Here is a 12,816-nt window from a genome sequence, read left to right on the forward strand (position 1 = left end):
TATCTGGTTTTTCTACATACAACAGTTTTTTTTTTGTTCCTAGTCTTTTCCTAGAAGACTAATACAAATGGAGAGGAAACTTTTTTTATTTACAAGTCGGTTTGGGCAACTACTCTCAGGTATTTCGATAAAAGGAAATTTCCACACTACCTTTAAGAAAATAGTGCATCACTAGGGACAAAAATAGCAATGCGTTAGGGCATCCCCGGTCACCAGGACAATTTGCAGTACCACTTTGTTGACTAATCATCAGTATTTAGAAGTAGCTACAGAATAAGGAACATACAAACCTTTGCTTTACATGTTACTGATTGTTTACGCTCAGATTTTCAGTTTGATTCTTTTAACAACCCTATGACATATAATCTATTTTTTCAGAAAATAATAAAAAAAACCCTCTAATCATTTAGGTAACTTCTTGAAAATAAAATATTCTGTTTTTACTATGTGCCAGGTAATGTTCCACGCATCTTACACTCATTGACATTTTTCTCCTCACAACATCCAGTGAGACAAGTATGATTAGAATCCCTCCCATTTTACAGATAAGAAAACTCAGGCAGAGAGAGAAGTTGAGTCACTTGCCGAAGGTTAAGTAGTAGAGCTGAGATTTGACAACTAAGGTTTCTAGCCATAGAAACTGAAGTACCATGACAATAAAATAGACGATACTGCGAGGCCGCATCTTTGGTACCACAAAGTACCACATATAAAATGTCAGAATAATACCATATGTTTTCACTCTTATGTGGATCCTGAGAAACTTAACAGAAACCCATGGGGGAGGGGAAGGAAAAAAAAAGAGGTTAGAGTGGGAGAGAGCCAAAGTATAAGAGACTCTTAAAAACTGAGAACAAACTGAGGGTTGATGGGGGATGGGAGGGAGGGGAGGGTGGGCGATGGGTATTGAAGAGGGCATCTTTTGGGATGAGCACTGGGTGTTGTATGGAAACCAACTTGGCAATAAATTTCATATATTGAAAAAAATAAAAAATAAAAAATAAAATATCAGAATATTAAATTATAAAATAAAAATCACTGCAATAAAATTAGTTTTGTGTCAGTATACTCTTCACTTCTGTCTTGACTGAGTAATGCACTTTACATTGAAATTAAGGAAACACCATAAGCAGACTTTAAAGCCCTATAAAACTTCCCATTATCCTGGAATTACTTCTACAAAGGACATGGGTTTTGGTCATTTTCTATAATTCAGGAACAAAATTTTCCATGCATAAGAGAGAAACTCAGGCACAAAGAGGGTAAAAGGCTTTCCCAAGGTCACCTGGAAATTCAGCATCTGGAGAAAAGCTAGGAATAGAACTGGATTACACAGTACATTCTTCACCTAGTTCTTCCCACACATTTCCTGCTACAGTAACTCACTTCATAAACATGGTTCTGATGCCCGGCTGTGCTGCCGCCACTGAGCTGACTTACGCCAAATTCTGGAGCTTTGTCACAGCACAGGGAAGTACAAACCAAATTCATGCCGCTGATGAGATCATCCAACATGAAGCACAGATTTACCATAACAGAAGAATACGTGATTCATTTTAAGTCAACCAGAATGTGGGAGAATGCTGTTCTCTTCCTGGTAACCCCACCTGTGGACATGGAGATTGCCTGGAAGTCATTTCACTTCAGTTGACAGTTTTGGCTTTAAAATTAGAGTAGTTTTTCACTTCCCAGACTGATACTTTATATATCTGAAGCATTCTAGTCCCTGTCTGTAACTATTTTGACTTTTCATTTAAATTATGAAATATTTCAACCTCACCTGAAGTTTTTTTAAATATATTGTCAAATTGGCTTCTATACAACACCCAGCGTTCATCCCAACAAGTCTCTTCTTCAATGCCCATCACCCACTTTCCCCTCTCCCTTACCCCCTATCAACACTCAGTTTGTTCTCTGTATTTAAGAGGCTCGTATGGTTTGCCTCCCTCCCTCTGTTTGTAACTTTTTCCCCCTCCCCTCCCCCATGGTCTTCTGTTAAGTTCCTCAAGATCCACATATGAGTGAAAACATATGGTATCTGTCTTTCTCTGACTGACTTATTTCACTTAGCATAATACCTTCCAGTTCCATCCACATTGCTGCAAATGGCCAGATTTCATTCTTTCTCATTGCCAAGTAGTATTCCATTGTATATCACCTGAAGTTTTAATATCGTTTTCATCTGTGGGAAAGGTGACCTTTAGAAACCTCCATCATTAATCCTACCAAATTCTGATCTCAATTCCATCTCCTCTCAACTCTTAGGTTCTGGGTTAACTAGGCATTAAGCAGTATTATTTCTGTGCTGACTTCGTCAGTGATTTTTTTTTTTTTTATCATTTCATGTAAGTTTCTTCAGAATTCTATTCTGATTCCCTGATTCCTTTGCATATGACTTCTTTGAATTTAATGTCCTTCTAACCATTATTTACCCAGAAAGTCAGTCAGTCTTTAAATTTCAACAGAGAAGGTCCTTCCTCTATAGATGCATTCCTGAACTTCCAGCCTCTGTATGCCCCTGGACTTTGCACAGCCCTTTATAACTGCACTTTCACATCATTTATTTACCTGTACCTCCCAAATGAGACAAGCATTCCTTTGAGGGAGAAGACTGTGATCCACTCAGCACATATCTAACAGGTTCTGAGGAAGACAAAGTGTCCAATATGTAGTTTTGAGTTAATAAATGAGTGAAACTTATTTAAAAAGTCGTTAATTTAGTATAACAAAGTTTTTGCTGAGCCTAATTTTGTAAAAAGTCTGAATTATAGGATATTTTATAAAACAGCAAGTATATTTAAGCAAATATTTCTATTAGCTTCACATATAGTAAATATTTTTTTAAGTTTATTTATTTTGAGGGGGGAGGGACAGAGAGAGAGGAAGAAAGGATCCCAAGCAGACTCCACAGTACAGAGCTCAATGTGGGGCTTGAAATCACAAACCATGAGATCATGACCTGAGCTGAAGTTGGATGCTTAAGCAACTGAATGACCCAGGTGTCCCTTAAATATAGTAAATATTATAAGATAAAACTAAGGCTACCTCATCAGCAATATGCAGGAAAATTTCTAAAAAGTCACAATTCATATACATTACAAACTACCAGGTCAGTAATGCAAAAGTCATTTTATATAAAAAAAAGAAGTTGCTGATCCCTAACGGGAGATACATAGACATAGAATCCTTGATTTCCTGAGACATGTAGCTTTAAAATCTATTCATGTTACTTGCATTCCAAAACCTTAATGGTTGGTGAGCAAGCAACTATTTAAATTTAAAATTTTTTTTAATGTTTATTCATTTTTGAGAGAGAGAGAGAGAGGCAGAGCGTGAGCAGGGGAGGGGCAAAGAGAGAGGGAGACACTGAATCTGAAGCAGGCTACAGGCTCTGAGCTGTCAGCACAGAGCCTGATGCGAGGCTCAAACCCATGAACCCTGAGATCATGACCTGAGCTGAAGTTGGATGCTTAACCAACTGAGCCACCCAGGCGCCCCTAAATATTTTTATTCAAGAGGTGTTATAGATTTTCACAACAAGAATCATATTCATGAAAAAAAACTTCCATGTGAAGGGAATTTACTACAATTCTCTTTCACGATTCCATATGGTCTAGTGCTATGTTCTGTATGATGAGGGCATTTCTAAACTGAAGGGAAAGTAAGAAGTTGTATATAAGCTCATTTGACCCCATAAAGGATTTAAAAAATGTTTAGTGTCAGCTGCAAATCTGTTTGAGATGCCAAGCTTTTTAGAGAATCAATTCTAGTAAGGGGTTAGAGAAAAAGAAAGAAAGAAAGAAAAGATAAAAGCAATATGTGAAATAATCTATTGCCATCATTAATTTCAGACTGGCCAAGTCACTGACAAAGTTGCCCAAGTATTTGAAGAGTCTTAACGTGACAAGCAAAATGATGCAGTTCTGAAAGACAGTGTGATCTCATATGAATTTAATTTGCTTTTGGGGGAGTGCCTGTATATTGCTGTTCAGGGTCCTAGAAAAGAGTAAACATACCTAAACCTGCATGGAAGAGATCATTCACCTCACCTAGGTAAGTAATTTACTTGATGGAATAGATTTTTCATCTTTTCACTAAACACACAATTTAGTTCCGGTGTCTTCTGTTTTGCATGTTTTCTTCAGTAGTTGGTTACCAGCACATGAAAAAATAAATTAAATTCTATGTATTTATAATACATATTCAAAATAACCCACCAGAATACCCCTGAGCATATTTAAAAGAGAAAGATACAAAATCACATATAAACAGGGAGGAAGTACTAGATTTTTCGTCCTTTTCATTTTACAGAAGAAGCTTATGTAATGTTTTTAAAATTATGTAACATCAGCTACCACCTAATCTGGTTTTCTTAGTATCTACTCTGCTTTGAGCATTTAGTATATTTTTGTATTTTTCTCTCTTTTCCTCATATTTACTGTGTTTTTATTACATGTATATTTTAACCTATAATTATGAGCTTGTATTACATGTATGCCTACAAGCTGTTGGCAATAGATGTCTTTTAATAAGTCAAAATAATAAATAAAATTTGTTCTTACTTTTGCTGACTCTTCTGATCTCATTTTCTGCAATCGCAACTTTTATTATTACTAATATTAATAATAACTGCTTTCTCCCTCACTCCAAGAAAGTAATAATAATGTGAATGTTGTATCATATTTTCAAAAATCCAGAAACATGGTTGAAATAAGTCAACAATTCAAATGTAATCTTGATGAACAGTTCCTTCAAGTCTAAAATCTCTTTGGAAATAAGAATGAATTATATGTCAATGTAGAAGCAATTATTGTCCTTTTTTCTTTATCTTACATAATTTTTGAATATAAACCCAAACTCTCTTTCTTTGCTGTTATGAAGACATGGATTTTATCTTCATGCACAAGGAATATGGCAATAACACACTATATATGTAACTCATTGCACATTATTAATCTCTGCTCAAATCTCACCCTTTTCCAAGTAATCTTTCCACTTTAAAATCTCATTATTCATTTGTATAACTCTAGCAATTCATTTATATAGCTATAGTAATAGCCTAACCTCTGTATGCTTATACACATATGCTTACATCACTATAGATTTCATTAGAATTTGGGACTAGGGGCATAAAGAATCTTTTACACCTCTTATATTTATATCTTTCTTAACACAGCTCCTATGAATTTATTTTATGATTCCTTTTTTTTAATGTTTATTTATTTTTGAAAGAGGGGAAGAGACAGAGTGCAAGCAGGAAGCGGGGGATGGGCAGAAAGAGAGGGAGACCCTGAATCTAAAGCAGGCTCTGGGCTCTAAGCTGTCAGCACTAAGCCCGATGTGGGGCTTGAAATCATGAACCGTGAGATCATGACCTGAGCCAAAGTTGGAAGCTTAACCTACTGACCCACCCAGGCACCCCTAATTTCTTAATGTAGAACCATAGCTTTTTTCTAAATTATGAGAGCACTTTTATGACTTTAATTTTTTGGTTCTTCATCTACCTCACCTAGAAGGCAGAGACAGTGACTAATATTTTCTTAACAGTTAAGCAACTCCCTACCTCGAGCTGATTAATCTGAGCTGCATATATGGAGATATTTATCTGACTGAATGAGAGAGTTTCCATAAACAGAGCAGCCTCACCTTTGTTTTATCAAAAATACTGCCATTTGGGCAGAAGGGAGTGGTGAGCAATGGAACGACTGAAATAGTTGGCAACAAACATTGTCTGCCGCTGGCGGAGGAGCCCAAGGTTAAGTACTCAGGTGCCTTCAGCCAGACAAAAGCTGAAGGGGAGAGGAGTTGTGACAACTGAATCCCTCATGTCAGTTATTTTTGCAGCTACCCTCAAAACCATGAGTGTATAAGTAACTCATATTTATCAAACCTATATTCTAAATCATATACAAAAATCAGTTTTTCTCTCCTCCCTCGTAATTCAAATGCTCCTGCAATGTCAACCTTCATATGCATAAATATTGTCTTAGTGAAGTTCCACAGCACAGTGAACTGTATTTAATAGTACGTTTCCTGGGGTCACCTGGGTGGCTCAGTTGATTAACCCTCTGACTCTTGTTTTGACTCAGGTCATGGTCTCTCGGTTCATGAGTTTGAGCCCTGTGTCGGGCTCTGTACTGATGGCACAGAGCCTACTTGGGATTCTCTCCCTCCCTCTCTCTCTGCCCCTTCCCCACTTGCTCGCTCGCTCTCTCTCGCTCAAAATAAATAAATAAACATTTAAGAATTTTAAAAATAGTTTGTTTTCTATTAATTTCCATTTTATTTTTATTTATATATTTTGACAGACAGAGCACGTGAGATCATGACCTGAGCCAAAACCAAGAGTCAGAAGCTTAACTGACTGAGCCATCCAGGTGCCCTGTTAATTTCCATTTTTAGCAAATGGTAACTCTTCATCAATTTTGTGAATGCTATAACCTAAAGTGTGTATATAAGAGGATACAGACTTGAAGAGAATTGGTTTATGGCTCAGGCATGAGGAGGTCTCAGCAGCCAGCCAAATGTACAACCGATGGCAGCCTTGAGGCCTCACATGGCAAAGGAGATTGTCACAGGTCACTACGTAAAGTGGCCATACACAGACACACAGAACACTGGCATCTGAATATTTACCCTCTAGGCAAGATGAATCTGAGGTATTTTCTCTGGAATATTTAAAGTGCAGATGGTCATAGTAGAAATTGGCACAGGACTGAAAATAGGAATTAATTGACAGTCAGCCTTTAAGTTTGTCAAACACTCAGACTTCCTTGCCCATCTCACAGGCCAAATTCTAATAGCCAGGCAGGCCTTAAGCACTTAGCCAGAGTTTCCAACATTTCTCTTCAGAGGAACTTAATAGGAACAGAGAAAAAATCTCCACACCTCTGGCTGTATCTACCTAAATGGAATCTGGTTTGTCACAAGGCTTCACTCAGGTACCTGATCCCTTTCTTAATGTCTCACATTTAAACATAAGGAAAATTAAGAATAACCACTATTTGAGGAGAGTTTTTAACTAAAGAGAGAGCCTAAATAATAAAGGAACAAATGAAGTCATGGAGGGAAGTTGAGTGAGAAAGATATTCCTTCCACAAACAAGAACAAGTTGCTATGTGTATTAGTTTTCTATTGCTGTGTAATAAATTACCACAAACCTTCATTTTAAAACAACACAAGTTTATTATCTTACAGTATCTCTGCTCAGGCCCTTGCAAGGCAGCAGTCAGGTGTATTCCAGGTCAGGGTTCTCATTTGAAGCTCAGACTCCACTTCCGCTAACTGGTTGGTGAAAAGAATTCACTGCCTTGTGGTTTATAGGACAGAGATCCCTGATTTTTTTTTCCAGCCATAGGCCAGGAACTACTCTCATTTCCTGGAGAGCACCCGAAAGTTCCTTACCAGGTGGCCTCCATAACCTGCTTACAACATGAATGTTACTTGCCTCTAGACCAGCAAGAATACAGCTCTCTGATTTCTTCTACCACTGACCAATGGGTTCTCTTTGAAGGACTCAACTGATTACCTCAAGCCTATCCACTACAAATTTTCCTTTTAATTAAGTCAAAGTCTACTGATCAATAACTTAATTACTTATTCAAAATCCTTTCTTTCATGACATGTGCTATAGTAAAGAAAACAATACACCATCATAATCATAGTTTTCTCCTTCATTCAAGAGGACTTAATTATTTAAAGTGTGTACATGAGAAGCCAAGAATTTTGGAAGCCATCTTAGAAATCTGCCCACCATACCTTGGAAAATAAAAATATCAGAAACCAAGAAATAACTCTTTATAACATAAAATATAATTGCTGAAAAAAATGCAATAGAAACATTGAAACACAATATTAAGGAAATAGAATATGCAGAAAGAGAGAAGGAAGAGAGAGAAAGAGATAGAACACAGAAAACCATGAGCAGAAATTAAGAAAATTAGAAATATAATGTAAAAATTTAATATTCAACAAATTAGAGTTCTATAGAGAATAAATAAAATTCAAAGGAAGAGAGTATTAAAGAAAGAAACCAGGAGAATTTCTATGAAATACAAAACATTTATTTCTAATTGAAAACACCTACCAGCACCCAGGAAAAACAATAAAAACAGATCCATACTAGAGCACACATTATAAGGTTTTAGTAGGAAGTGGAAAACTCTAAAGTCTGGAGATTTAAAAGAAACAAGTCATGAACAAATGAACAAGACTGATATTTCTCACAAGGAGCACTAAATGTTAAAAATGGCATCGGAATGGGGTGGCTGGTTGGCTCAGTGGGTTAAGCATCTGACTTTGGTTCAGGTAATGATCTCATGGTTCAGGAGTTCTAGCCCCACATCCGGCTTTGTGCTGACAGCTCCGACCCTGGAGTCTGGAGTCTGGTTCCGATTCTGTGTCTCCCTCTCTCTCTGCTCCACCCCCTCTTGCACTCCCTCTCTCTCTCTCTCAAAAATGAAGAAACGCTAAAAAGAAGTAATGAAAATAAATGACATCAGAGCAAGTTCTTTAATATTCTGAGGGAAAATGCTTTTCAAATGGAAACTCTACCCAGTCAAACCCTCATCACACGTGAGGATAGAAGAACACCAGACATTTTCATATGTGCCAAATTTCCACACATTTACCTCCCATGACACCTTTCTTTCTTGAGAAGTCCTGAAAAACATTCTTCAGCAAATTCATGAGTAAATCAAGAAGAGAAAGACAGGATTCAGGAAATGTAGGATCAAATCAGGAAGACAGTAAAGAGAGGCCTCAATGTGACACCTTTGAAACTGCTGGAAACAATCTAGACTATGGGGAATGAATAGAGAGCTACAAAGGGAAAGATATAAATTAAAAATATTGAGACAGCAAAGTGGGCATCTGGGAAGTAGGGCAATTATTGCACAAGAGAAAAACCTCCCAAGTGAGGGTTTGCCACATGGTGCCACATGGAGACTCTGGTGGAGTGGTATTTGCATAAACATTGATGAAAGCAACGATCATTGGTTTAATATCAGTGTTGGAAGGGATAAAGTTGAGAGAAATGAAGGAGTGGTGGGGACATTTAAAAAGCTAAATTTTCCTTTTTACTGTAGAAATTCGAATGGTATAATCTAAAAGTCACCAATCCAAAAAAATTATTCTTAAAAGAATATATTTTAGAAAAATATCAAAAGAAACTGCTGAATTAAGATTTGCCCTCTACAAAAGGGCATAGGATGGGAACTGCTCTTTCCCATTATTAGCTTTATATTACTATTTGATTTGTTCTAGTAATGTGCTATTACATTTTAACTTCTTAACCATATAAAAACATCATCTGCAGTTGTTTGTTGGGTCATAATTGAGTTTCAGATTTTTTTTAGAAAAAAACAATATTGCAATGTTTTATTAAATAAACACAGAAAGCTAAGCTTTTAACATGTATGTATAACTTTACCCTCTTGTAGCATTTACCCTCCCCAAAAACTAACAAATTGAAACTTCTTGATTTGTTTTTCTGGTGATAATTATTGTCTTTAAGTATTTTGATTAACTGTATTAAATAATGCCTACTTTTGTAGCTTGGGGGGTACTAAAGCATTTTCACTTTTATGATGTTAGTTATCCTTCCAATAATCCTGTGATAAAAGCAGAGTAAATACTCATTAAATATTCATAATAATTATTAATATTACATATTCATTCTATTTTATACATTAGGTTCATAGAGTTAAGTACATACTCAGAATCATGTCTTTTCTTGGAAACAATATTCTAACAGCATAGTGTATTGCTCATCACACCACACTGTTTCCTGTGTTTTAGGATATAATACTTGTTTTTACTTTGTAATTTCCTGACCCAGTCCCATTTTGATAATCATGGTATTTTGTTTATCTAAGTGACGTTTTTTATTTCAAATATACCACTATGCATATCCACCCAATGTCATTGTGAAAGGCAATTTCCTTGTTTTTGTATAATTGTAGATAGAAAATAGGCTTTTAAATATACATATATACTAATAATGCATTTACAATTTTACTTAAACTTTGTGCAAAAAAAGTGCATGAATCTATTATTTATTTATTTATTCTACAGAGATATACTGCATGCCTCTTAAAAGAAATGCAAACACCAAAAGGATCCACATATGAAAATCAAGAAAATAGGAGGTGAGCATTAGCTAACTGGACATTCCTTCACTCTTTCCATGCTTCTTTTCAGAAAACAACCACACCTCTCATTCTGTCCTTAGGACATTACAAGAGACTTGTACTGAGACCTATTGGCTCTGCCTTTAGAGAACCACCAGATAATGAGATTTCTTTTGGAGCCATTTTATCTTTTCAAATGAACCCAGACATCAGTTAAGAAAGGAGGGAGATGAAAAGTAGACTCCAGTTAGCAAAGAGAAAAGATGATGACTCCAGCAGAAAGGCAAAGTAGTTCACTCCTTCTCAGGCAAAATCAGTGAGGGTTTGGGATGGTCACAAAGGCATCCTAGCATCACACAGGCAACCAAACAGCAAGTACATAGTGATTCCAAGATGGATCCCAGAAGAACAATTCCATTTATCGCATGAGAACTTGAGGGAGCCAAAACACCACACAAGTCTGTACAGGAAGCTCCCCCACATCCTTAGGCCCTGTAAACTACTTTTCAGATACAAAATACATATATATCCAAAATTTGGCACCATAGATGAAGTTGGCTTGCCAATTTCATAAAGAACAGATGAATTGATGTTGTTTTACTTTAATTAAATGTATTTAATATAACTCTGGCAATAATTCCTGTCCAGTGTCTCAGCTACTTCCAGTAGTGCCAAGGAAAAGGAGATATGCCAACACAGCCATATTCTATAAAGCTGGTTACTTAAAAAATAGTTACAAACAACAACAAAAAACTGCAATGACACAAATCCTATTGAGAAAACTTTGTTCATCTATCTGTTTAACAAACATTTATTGAGTACTGCCAAATTGTCAAATAAAAGCGCCAAATAAGGCCTGGGTTTTGGCATTTCATGCAATGTTGCGGCCAGGAGACTGGGAGTTGACACAGACACTTGAATTACTTTTAGCAGAAGAGAAATGGAGGAGCCATAGAACATTAAAGATGAGGAGGACCCGAGACCACGGAGAACTTGCCTGCTCTCCACACTATTTTACAAGAAGAGGTTGCTATGGCAACAGACTATGAACACTTTCTCAAAATCCCACGCTGTGGGAAGCAAGATCTGTTCCATCAAACTCACATGTCATCCTGTCCTGCCCATCCATGTCATCATGTCACATATCTCCAGCCCTCTGAGATAGTAGATGTCAGAGAAAAGGTGTGCATGAAGCTTATTGGCTGAGAGATGAAAATGATAGAATAAAAGTATCCCTCTCCATGAAAGCTGTTAACCAAAGGGCTGAGAAAGACCTCAATCCCAGCAATGCTATCACTGAGCAAGAAGAGAGACAGAGGTGGCCCTTCCATGATTCCGTGGGACAGATCATCTTCAAGGCTGTCCTGAACACCACCTGCAAGAAGTGTGGCTATAAAGACCACTTTGCAAAGGATTGGTTTGTGCAACAAGGAGGGACCAAACATTCTCTGATACCTGATGAGGAAGAGGAAAAGGAAGAGGCAAAGTCAGCAGAGTTTGAGAAGTGTGACCCCATGAGGAATTCTTCTCGAAAAATAAAGAAACTCCTTAGTGTCCTTCACTCAGTGAGACCTGTCCTCAGTTTGGAGAGTAACAGGGACTAACTCCTGTGGCTGCTGGAAAAGAAGAAAAAGAAACACAGACAAGAAGTCATCCTACTGACAGTTCAGACTCTGAGAGTGATACAAGCAAGAGGGCAAGGCACACATCAAAAGCCAGCAAGGCAGTGAAGAAGAACAAGAAGAAGAAAGAGAAGCAGCAGCACAAGGTGTGAGAGTGGAAAGAGTAGAGGGAATGGTTGAGAGAAGAAGGAACAAGGAGCCTTGTTCCTTGAAGCCCTGGCTCCTGGAAAGACCCAATAGTGAGAATATGGTCACTCACCCCATTGACTTCTCTCCCATGGGAGATGGCTTCTCTTCTTGGAGCAAGTAGTTTGGGAGGTAGATGTCAAAAGCATTTGTCTGAATTTATCATTTATCATCTTAATTTATCATTCCTGGTCTCTTTGCAAGTGACCACTGGATCCCATCCATTCATTCACTCAATTCCTTCATTCAGGAGGAGGTCCTATTACCCTCTCCAGCTGCCACTGCCAGAGCCAGATTCCTGTACAGAAGTCCATGCTAGAGCCACAGGTACTGCTGTGCAGGCAGGTCTGGCTATAGCTGGAGAACAGTGATTGGCCCCTCCCTGTTCAGTCAGCCCTGGGCTAATTGGTGAGTAATCTCTGCAGCATCGAACACAGGGGCAGAGGGAGACCAGCCATATGAGGGAGAACATGGTAAGAAATGGTGTTCACTTTTTCCATTCCCCTAACATTATTCTACTGTGCTCGAAATGACAGCCAAAAAAACATTGTTTTCAACTCCTGAACTTGTATGTGACATTCTGCCAGACCACTGAACTAGATAGCTCAAGCCAAGATCATTGCTTTACTTTGTGTTTACTACTGTGTGAGTCGCTTGGTTCCACGTGAGGTCTTTGCTTCAATTCCTGGCAATACATAGAAAAAAAAGGTGGGGGGCCAAATAAAAGGCATAATTCTTGCCCTCAACAAGTTGTTTAGAGAAGAAAGGATCATAAATTTAGAAAACAATCCAGTTAGATTAATGATGAAAGAAGGTGGTATTTGGTGAGAAGGCAGCTGAGCAGGGCTTCTGTTTCAGGGGAGGACCATGGAAGTCAT

The 12,816-nt window shown here is 37.6% G+C and overlaps 1 pseudogene; it reads left to right on the forward strand.

Annotated features, from left to right (window-relative positions):
- The first annotated feature begins 1,395 nt into the window (after window positions 1–1,395).
- On the forward strand, window positions 1,396–11,904 carry LOC102951007 (annotated as a pseudogene).
- Window positions 11,905–12,816: the final 912 nt, after the last annotated feature.

Source organism: Panthera tigris, chromosome B2 (assembly GCF_018350195.1).
Source record: "Panthera tigris isolate Pti1 chromosome B2, P.tigris_Pti1_mat1.1, whole genome shotgun sequence".
Taxonomy (NCBI): domain Eukaryota; kingdom Metazoa; phylum Chordata; class Mammalia; order Carnivora; family Felidae; genus Panthera; species Panthera tigris.